This window comes from Homalodisca vitripennis, chromosome 5 (assembly GCF_021130785.1).
Source record: "Homalodisca vitripennis isolate AUS2020 chromosome 5, UT_GWSS_2.1, whole genome shotgun sequence".
Taxonomy (NCBI): Eukaryota; Metazoa; Arthropoda; class Insecta; order Hemiptera; family Cicadellidae; genus Homalodisca; species Homalodisca vitripennis.
Window position 1 is genome coordinate 58,703,468 of NC_060211.1, and position 10,380 is coordinate 58,713,847.

At 30.1% G+C, this 10,380-nt stretch overlaps 1 protein-coding gene across 2 annotated transcripts in view; it reads right to left on the reverse strand.

Moving 5' to 3' along the window:
• Positions 1-6,499, reverse strand: part of LOC124362269 (guanine nucleotide-binding protein G(I)/G(S)/G(T) subunit beta-1) — a 67,994-nt gene extending 61,495 nt beyond the window's left edge. The window contains exon 1 of one of the 2 annotated variants that reach the window (XM_046816622.1): positions 6,264-6,499. The gene's annotated coding sequence lies outside the window, so the exon portion shown is untranslated. The remainder of the gene's footprint in view (positions 1-6,263) is intronic. The other variant, XM_046816624.1, reaches the window with a different exon arrangement.
• Between the last annotated feature and the right edge of the window lie 3,881 nt (positions 6,500-10,380).

Sequence of the window (10,380 nt, forward strand, 5' to 3'; positions counted from 1 at the left end):
ATGTCATATTTATTTTGGAAAAATATAAAATTGTGAATTGATAACAAATATGGATATTTAATTTTAATGTTGTATACAAACCTAGTCTTGCAATATAACATAAAAACAATTACAGTAAGAAAGTTAGAACATGTTTTAAATAAAAATAAATACTGTAAATACTAGTAATACAAAGTTTATATAAAAATATTGATATAATTATATTGGTTTTCGGCAAAATGAAATGATTTTATAACAAAACAGGTTTTTTCAGGCTCCTTTTTTACATAGAACCTAGATAACAACAGCTCTTACCTTAGAAACCATGCCCTCAACCATCTTCTTTGCTGCACTCTAATATTGGATTTAATAGTTACGTGCCATACAGAATTGCTCAGATTCTATTAGTTTATTTCACAAGTATCAAGTTGGTAAAACAATCACTCATTCAAAGGATTGTAAATGCAAGCAAGTTAGAACTGTTTAAATTTGGAATATTAAACTTAAGTATTTCTTAGTGCAATAGGCAATCGTAATAATAATCTTGTAATAGTCATTTTTGCAATTCCTTGTTACACAATGTTTTAAGATTAGACTACTTGGTCTCAGGAATGACCTCTTTCTAGTGTTCGGAAGGAAGTAGTTACTAGTAAAACGGGAAAGGCCATTAATATGTTGAAAATAACAATGGCATTTTCTATCCATTATTTTAAATGTCCAATGTACTAAAAACTTATCTCTTTCAACTGTTTCAATGTTCATACTCTGAGATAGTGAAAAGTATTAAAAGATGTTTGAAAAAAAAACCCAATAAAAAAATCCAGTTTTGTCATTTCTTAACTGTTATGCCCATTACTCAAGTTATTGTATTGCAATTGTCCTCATGGTAGCACCCACCAATTACTTCTGTATAACTTCACCGAACTTGACCCCCAGAGACATTTGGTTATGTTATACAGAAATTTTACTATATAACGCAGTCAAAGAATGAAGTTTCTCTATATAAAGCAGGTTATGTAAATGATAACTGTCTAAAAAAACCTAAATCTTATAAATATTTCAGTTAAGTTTATTGGGCAGATTAGTTTAAATACTTTTCATTTCAAGGGAAATATTTTAAAACTTTAATATGGAACTTTAAAAATTCAGAACTCCATTATTTATGGATCTAGAGAAAAACGTAACCTTTTTCTGAAATGCTAATAACATTATATACATATTTTTATTTTTCAAACGGTCTTCGAGGTGATACTGATTACATGTAAATTACATACCAATTTTTTCATAACAGAACTGTTGAAACAAAGTTCAACATGCTTTTTGTAATAAACCATTTATATATAGAGGAACGATTTTAGAGATATTAAGCACAAGCAAATCCCACAAGAAATAAATTAATAATTCAAAATTGTTTATTGCCTTTTAGATGTATAGCATCATCAATATAGAACTAGAAAAAATAATCATCCAAAATATAAATAAGAGGCGTGTTTTTTTAGTAAATAGGGTTTTGAAGTTCCGTCGCTGCAGCGCTATGGTCGGTGTCCCATACTTGCGCACTATATATTTATAATACGCACGTATGTACGACCTATAACAAATAGTAGATAGGGACCGAGTGGCCTCCTCACTGGCATCACTTCCTTTCAGGAGGTAAAAAACAAGGACCGAGTCCTTTTAGGATTAAGTACAATGTAGACTACTCATTTCCTTATCCTTAATGAACAAATACAAGGATTTTTATTTATGTAATGTACAGTTTTGTCATATTATAATAAAATTACATGTTTTACACCAAATCTGTGACTGCCAGTCTATAATGGCGATTTTATTGGTTGCTGTCATTTCACCAATATGTATATGTGTTTTTTCACAAAAAGATGAACTCTGTTGTAATCAATAAAGTTCATATTCCAAAGTTCAAAACCTCTTTTTACATAATGATATTCTTAACTTTCAATAACAAAATATTTTTGAACATATAAGTTAAGTTGCTGATTAAAAGCAGATAACCAAACATAGCCTTGACCAAAAAAGTCATTAAGTTTGTTCACATATGGCTGCTAGGGCTCTATTGTGTTTTTTAATAACCCGATCCTTACTGTTTGGTAATAATTTAGTCTACAAATAATAAGTTTAGTATTATAAGTTAGTGTTTTAGTTTCATTATACAAAGCTCTGTATTATGATTGTTTTTGAATATTGTGATCATACACGATGTGAATCAAATGATAATTACTAACTTGATGATGTCTAGTCTCCTAGTAACACAGTTTGTATGTATTTGTTTCAGAGCAATTTAAAATAGAATTTAGTATTTATTTATAATTATAATTTGTTTTCTCTATTTTTCATTAGTTTGTATACAGATAAAATATAAACTATATCTTATAAATGATTTTTTAGCTCTTTATACAAATATACGTTTTAATAAATATAATTTTTAGCTGTTATTCTAAACATGTATCTTTAATAGTGTAAGTGGCATGTTTTGTATGAAATGAGAATAAGTTAAGAAAAGAAATATTTGTTACAGAAAGATTATATTTCTAATTAGTTTGATAGGCAATAAGCTTTTTAACTTTTGTAAAAATAAAAATAATTTAACATCAGAAAATATCTATGTTACTTTATAAAAGTCCATTGGCCAATGAACCCTGTTGTTCTAAATTTTGCAATGCACATGTAGCTAATGTTGTCACTGAATAACCCTCTTTGTTTATGGATCGATTTCCCAGTTATTATCAGAGCCACCTTTTTTCTAATCCCTCCCTTGATCTTTGATGGCAGGGACTCTTCGGTACTTACGTATTATATCGACCACACTATTATTATTTTAAAACATCAACATATTTGGTAATTTAGAAGCATGGTTGTTGTTAAGGTAACTGCCCACAATAGACATCCAGTGTTATCTTATTGCAATACCTGTCCCTTCCCCCCTGGTCAAGGTTCAGCGACCAGCCACTCCGATAATAGAGGTATTCATAATTTATTCAGTTTTTTATTGCCTTTCCATTACAATTCAATTTATATTTCTGATCAGCCCCTCTAGAATTTGATATTTTACTGATAGGTACTATCTCGATGATGTTTTTCTTTCGTTGACATCAGCGCGGCTTCGGCTGCACCTTTGGCCGGAGGCACTCGCATTTTGGGTGGCGGAGTGTGATCAAGAAGAAAAACAAGTTTTGTGTGTTTTTTTCAATAAAGTTTAGTTTTTTTTTTTTTGTAAAGTTTTTGTTGAATTTTTGTGTTTTGAGAAATGTAGGGGTGTGGTCAATATAATACGTAGGCTAAGTACTGACTCTTCTCGTAATAGTTCACTAGCTCCATCAAGATCTATGCTCCACCAAGACCCATCCATTCTTCAACATCGCTGTGTGATGTATTTTGAATTTCATACAAAAGATTAACAATACAACACTGTTTGAAAACATCAACCGCCGGCATAAGGACATGAAAATGACGGTGACATTGATGACCCTGCCAAAATGCCGAGCTGCACAAACTACCAATCTAAGAGGTTCAGTATAACAATTTATTTATTTATCACAAAAATTAGTGAAGTGATAGCCTACAGTCAACATTTTATCAAACAACCAAATTTCTATATTTGACTTTTTTTCATAATTCACTTGCTAATTGCAATAAAACTGAAAATTTGACAGGTGGAGTAGAATATCTGGATCAATACATACATATATATATATATATTAGAAAGATCTTATCCATCAACATTGATTTATATTAACAAAAAACTTATATATTAGGTATGATTTTCATTCATATAAAAATAGGCTAAATAATTACAGTTCACTTACGAAAACTAAATGAATGTCACTTTAAAGTATGATAAACTTTGTTTATTACTGGCTTCAAGACGTTGACCAGTGACAAAAGAAGCCAATACCAGTATATATAAGCTGTAAAGTAGTCTTAGAAGTGGCCAACCTCCTCTGAGATCAATTCAGTGAATCACGGTAGGTATACCGTGCAGTGAATTAATCCTATATCCTATGTTCATATATATATATATATATATATATATATATATATATATATATATCCTGTATCCTATATCCTGTATATACAGCGTGTCCCATGAAGAGGTTTAAAAGTTTTATTTTATATTACTTGCCCATAATGAATGTGCTACCATTACACCACAGAGACCTTACTTTTTATGATTCAATTATTTTGTATCTATATATAATGTGTGTATATATATATATGTGTGTGTATATATATATATATATATATATATATATATATATATATATATATATAAATGGTAAAAGGTGGAGGAAGTGGAATATAAAAATGGTTGATGAAGCCAACAATATTAATAAAATTGACATTTCAACAACAGGATTAAAAGTTGATTGTTTGACCTACAAGACAATGTAATTAAATATTAAATTATACACAAAAGAAGTTTACGCTAACCCTTTAACTAGCAGGCTGTTTTGAGTGATTTGCAAACTATTTTTAAAAAATTCATAAAAAGTCTTTTTGATTGTATTCTACCTATTTTGACATTAGCCTATTTTGTACACAATGAACTAGTTATAGTTAAAGTGACCAGACGTCCCATTTTTCAGAGAGACCAGGACACTCATTTATGCCATTTTAGCAATATTTGGAGTTTTATCCTTTTTGTGAATAGCTTATTATTCATTATTTAATATGTTTCAACTACCTATAAAATCCTTTACTTAGGCTCTTATCTGTTCCCAAAAGTGACAGGTCATATTCATTGTAACAGTATTGAGTAAAGTTGGCTTTCAAATCCCAATGTTCTAAATAACCAAGCTAGCACGTATTGTACGTTTTCTGCATTATTCGCATATGATGGGTTAACTCCGGCACTGCATCAGGGGCCCTAACGTAATCTCTACAAAGTATTCATCTTCGTGTACCCATTTCACACTATTTATAAAAATTCCAACTTATAATAAAGGTAGGCCTAGGAGAGTAGAAAAAAAAGTAATGTAAAATTGCACGTCAAACTAAAAGTGACAAAATATCTGAACTATTCATACTAACACAATCAAACAACTTGATAGAGCACTACATAGTATATAGTTGGTAGATAAAACTACTTCACTTTTAGAAGGTAACTCCATTGTTCTAACCAAACTCAACAAAACTCGAATACAAAATGGCTAGGTTAATGGCGATAACAAAACAAAAAGAACAATGTTTATTTTAAAATGTACTGTGCAGCAAAATTTGACTAATCACGAAACAGGAAAAAATAACTTAATAAGATGATGGGTAACTTCACCATAGAGGTAGCAACTGTTGCAAAATGATGAAAAAGAGGGAAAGTACCGAAACACTCTTAAATTACCCTTATATGCAGATGCTCTACTCTGATCTCTAAAATTTCTTGTACTTTTTTCACGTGAATGTTAGTATCTCAATTATTTCCTCCACCAATGCTTACACCCTCTTTAGCTTGTTATCCCTCCCCCCAACCAAGAAACCCCATTTCCTGTCGGTCCCCTAGATTGACTATTTGAGATATAACCTAAAATTTCAAACATTATCAGTTATTGCACAGCAATAGGCTAATTATGAATCGTAACCACCTAAAAATTATTTCTGGAAATGGAAACATACCCCTACTAGGTCTAGGCTATTTAAAGAAATTAATAAAAGTGGTTTTTTATCGCTGTGGCTAATGTACAGATTATCAGAGTTGATTATTGAAATGTGCTAAATAGGCTAAATATTCTTTCAATGTTACTTTGATCTGTTGATCTGTCCTATCAGTCTAAATAGGTCCATATTTAGACTACATATACCAACACATATATTTGTGCTTGTAAACTAGCCTAGTTAATTTTTTTAATCTATAGAAAGCCTGTGTGATCTAAACAGAAATACCATTATTTGGTCCTAGTCAATTAGGTCTGATAAAATCAGTAGTTAAGACTAAACTAGCCTAGTTAGTTTTGATATTGTCTTGCTATTTGAACAGGCTGGGTCTATCTACTTACATTTATGTGCTGAACTAATAGGTCCTAGGCTATTTTACTTAATTATTTTAATTTATCAGACAATGATATACGTTTATAATAAATTATCCTACAATATAGCTCCCATACAGGCCATTTGACAACGCCTCTTGGCAGGGCCAGCCAGCCTTGTGAACTTACGCATTAAGTAAATAAAGGCTAATACTAAGAGGTTGTAAGATTTATTTCATGAATCTAACAACAAGAAAAGCAATTCAAGTAGTAAAATAATCCACTAATGGCCTATCCTAGGCCTACCTCCTATTCCCGAACACGTCAGACCGTAATCCAGCCAGCTCCTTTTTCGTCGGTTGCAAGTTGTTGCAGACCAGTCACTAACTAGTTCGAAAATATCAATGCACTGTTCTTTGGAAATAACACTAATCACATTTAAACAACTATTATAAAGTTATGGCTACGAATTCATATAAACACAATATGCTAGAATGTCTTATGCACTAATAAGTAATCTAAATTACTATTGACAAGAACCACTATCTGGGCAGGGTGCGGCTTCCCTATACTAAACTTTGCAAACCCCGTAGCAGGCAATGACGTCATTACTTTCCCGCGCTATTTAAAAGTGTTTCCACAATGCCTAACTATCTGACATATTACGAATAATTTGTGAGGATTTCCTATTTTTAAGGAATGGTAAGTGAAAGTCTATTTCATAAAAATATTTCTCCTATATATTATGAAAAGTTTTGTACTCATATAACACTTTTCTAAATCATAACAAATTGTCTATATTGTTTGGGGAGAAAACCCAACCTGTTTGTGTAGAAATCAATGATAGCCTATTGTTAATGAATAATACATAATTCCATTTAAATCTAATATTTATACGTAGCTGCAAGTATCTTCCCTACTATTTTAAAAGGGAAAATCAAATGCAAATATTTTAAAGGATGACCATTACTAAGTCTGTTGTTTGAGAATTAGCTTACATTGACCATTACTTTTACTTTGGAGATAGGGTAGTAAGTAAAATTACACCTGTTTGGACACAAAAACAAAATTTGAACTTTACAAACAGTGTCATATTGTTCCTTCACAAAGTAGTGCCTGATTTAGAAATATAGTGCTTGTATTTTTGTAAATCCAAGAAAAATATTTCTTCCTTATGTTATTTTGTAGATTTGTGTAATAAAATTAATTTGTAGTTTTTCTTTATTAGACTTCTTGTTATGAGTTTATGCTCCTTTCCATAAGATAATAAGGGGCATTATTTAATTTGACTTCCCGAATATTATTTACTTGTTGAGAAAAATATTTGGCTTACAGGCTTAACTCCTTCATAACTAGCCAAAATTGAAGATTGTCATTATTTGCAAAGAGGGATTGGTCATGACTCTCAAATATTGAGTTATATACCTGGGTTATGTGATTTGCATACCACAAAGGTGGTCCAGTAAGGGAATAATGAGATACTCAGGTTGACACTGTTTTGTAGGTACAAAATGTATGCTAATACGTAATTTGTTCCTTTCAGAGTGCAGAAGTTTAGGTCCCACAATTCATATCCTCAGGAGAATCGCCCCAAGGGTTTTCCAGGTAAAACAAGATGCTCAAAAGAATACGGAAACTGTTTAGGACCGGGCAATCATTTAAGAGTTGAATGAATTTGAAAACTGAGTAGAAATTTACAGTGAAGGAGTTAATACCATTAACAACTTCCAAACACTAGGAGAATCCAAAGTTGGCTGTAAAAGGGAATTCTGTATATACGAATTTCACTTCCAACATCATAAAGTAAGTAGTACCAAACACTTCCAGACAATAGACATAAAATTATGGAGAGTGCCAGTACAATACAAATTAAAGAATGTTTTCCTAATGCTCTGTATTTCATGTACTTACTTGTCCATGCAACTTTCATTAAAATACCTCAGTTTGCAACAAATTACAGGAATAATAATGAGTCGTTGATTATGCATTTTCACCAATTCAAGTAACTTGGCAGTCTTGGACCCAACACTTGCTGTGTTAAATGAAACAAAATTATTTGTTTTTGTTAATACTCATAATTTATTAAATTATTACTTTTCTCTTTGTGTGTACTGGAAACTATATACTATGTGGTTTTTGTTACACCTTATTGACATAACTGTCAACTCAGAATATAAATAAATAATATAATATAAATATTATAGAAAAAATATTATAGAAAAACATTACTGAAATAGCTGCCTAATAAGTTTACAATAAGAGAAATTAAAGTAAATATAAAGTTCTACAGCTTTTAAATATATTGCTAAGACAATATTTTGAAAATGTGAAGAATAATTTTAACGATTTAAGTGTGTTCAATACAAGCAAAAAAGTAAAACGGAAATTTTAGAATGAAGAAGAGCTATAGGAAGGTTACAGCTTAAATTAGAACAACGAGACTAGAAGAAAGTGTTATACATGCAGCAGGAGATTTTTAGATGATATTTCTTGGTGTAAGTGAAGATTAAATCTTTAACAGATTTTCTGAAATCTGATTTTCTTAACCACTTCCTACATTACTCAAAGACCTTTAGTACCTACTACAGGTACCATATTTTTGTGGGTTACTATGAACAGATATAGCTGCAATTTGTACTACTGAACTTTAATGTAAAAAAAAAAAACTTTACAATCAGAATGAATTGAGTATTACTCATACAGTTCTATAAGTAATCAGGATCAAAACCACAATTTATATATTACCGATTTAGTAATAGCACAATAAATAATTAAATGACAAGGAAACACCAATTAATTATATTTTTTGTGTTTAGTTTGCATTTTTGTCTACTTTTTTTATTTCCTTCAAAATATTTTTAAAAATAATTAGGACATCTAATAAAAGCATTCTGCAAGTAATATAAAAATCATAGATAATTTGAGGATACCAAAGATGATTTCATTGTGCCCTACAAAGTTATTGTAACTGTATCAGCCCCCTTAACATATTATGCTATAGCTGTTAAAGAATGAACATTGTGCACTGGCAAACAGTAGAGTAATATTAAAGTATTATGACAACTTTTTAAAAATTGGAGGGACCTGATAGTAGCAATGAGTTTGTGTAGGTAACAGCTATTAATTTTTCTCACTATGAAAGTTTTTGTTTATTTTGGAATAAAACATTGTCAGTTGTTGAAAATAAACAGTGAAATAAGTTCTTTTGTTGTTGTATTTTGTAGAATTACTGTTGGTTAATAATTATCAATGATTAATCAACCTTTATTCACTACATTGTTGACCCCTAGTTCAAAAAAATGTGATGAATAACAAAAAGTCCATTGAGTTTGTTTTTAATCAACAATATTACAACCTGGATTCAAGATGGCTCTAAAACATGATGATGATAACTTCCTGTGTTACATGATGATGATAATTCAACAATAAAAGCAAGAAAATCAAGTACCAGATCAACGAGAATGTTAACCAACCCAAAAACCAACCAAATAAAATTGATATTACTCCTAACAAGTGTAATTTAAAACTCATTTATACTATGATAAGCTTTTCTCAATAATAGCTGTTTAATTTTTCTCTCAAAGTGAAAACTATTTTGTAATTTTGTGGTAATGTATTATAAAATTAAATGCAGAGGTACTTTACCTCTGGACTATTTTAAAAGATGGTTAGTCTAAGATGTGGATATTGAAATATCTTTTTGTTTCTAATATTATAATTAAGTGAAAATAATTTTTTTTAATGCAAATCTAGTTTATCATTAAAATATATTAATGTATCATAAATAAATAAAGATGGTAGGATTCGTAACTTTAAATGTTACAAAAGTTGTTTGCAAGATGATATTGTAATTATTCTGATACATGTCTTTTGTAATTTAAAAAAACTGATCACACCCTACTGCATTTTCCCACATAATTAGTTTGTAAAAATGCAAAATTGACTGGCTATATATGCACAGTATACTGTTTTACAAACCTACGTTGAGGTACATTATGATAACATTGACTGGGCAAAACAGAGTGAGGATAGCCTTTTACAAACATAATATCCAACTTACGTTTGATCAATACAGACTCCAAGAAAAATGTAAGGCTGAAAAGTCTATTTTATTGCCATTATAGGTACACAAAATTTACAAAGCCATTTTTGGGTTTCTTTGTAAAAAAATTAATTAAACATGTTTTGGAGTAAATCATTACTAAATTATTTTTACAAACTGTTTGTCTAAGTCAGTCAAAATGTTTAATATAGCAGTCCCATTTCACTAAACTTTTTCTTGCAACTAAAGCAGTAATAAATATCATCTACAAAAAAAGTTCATTTTGAATAGTGATGGTTTGGTATGTTGTTTATATAAATAATGAAAGATTGGAACCCTGTGGAACACCAAATTTTACTTTACTCCAGGAAGAAAAGTATT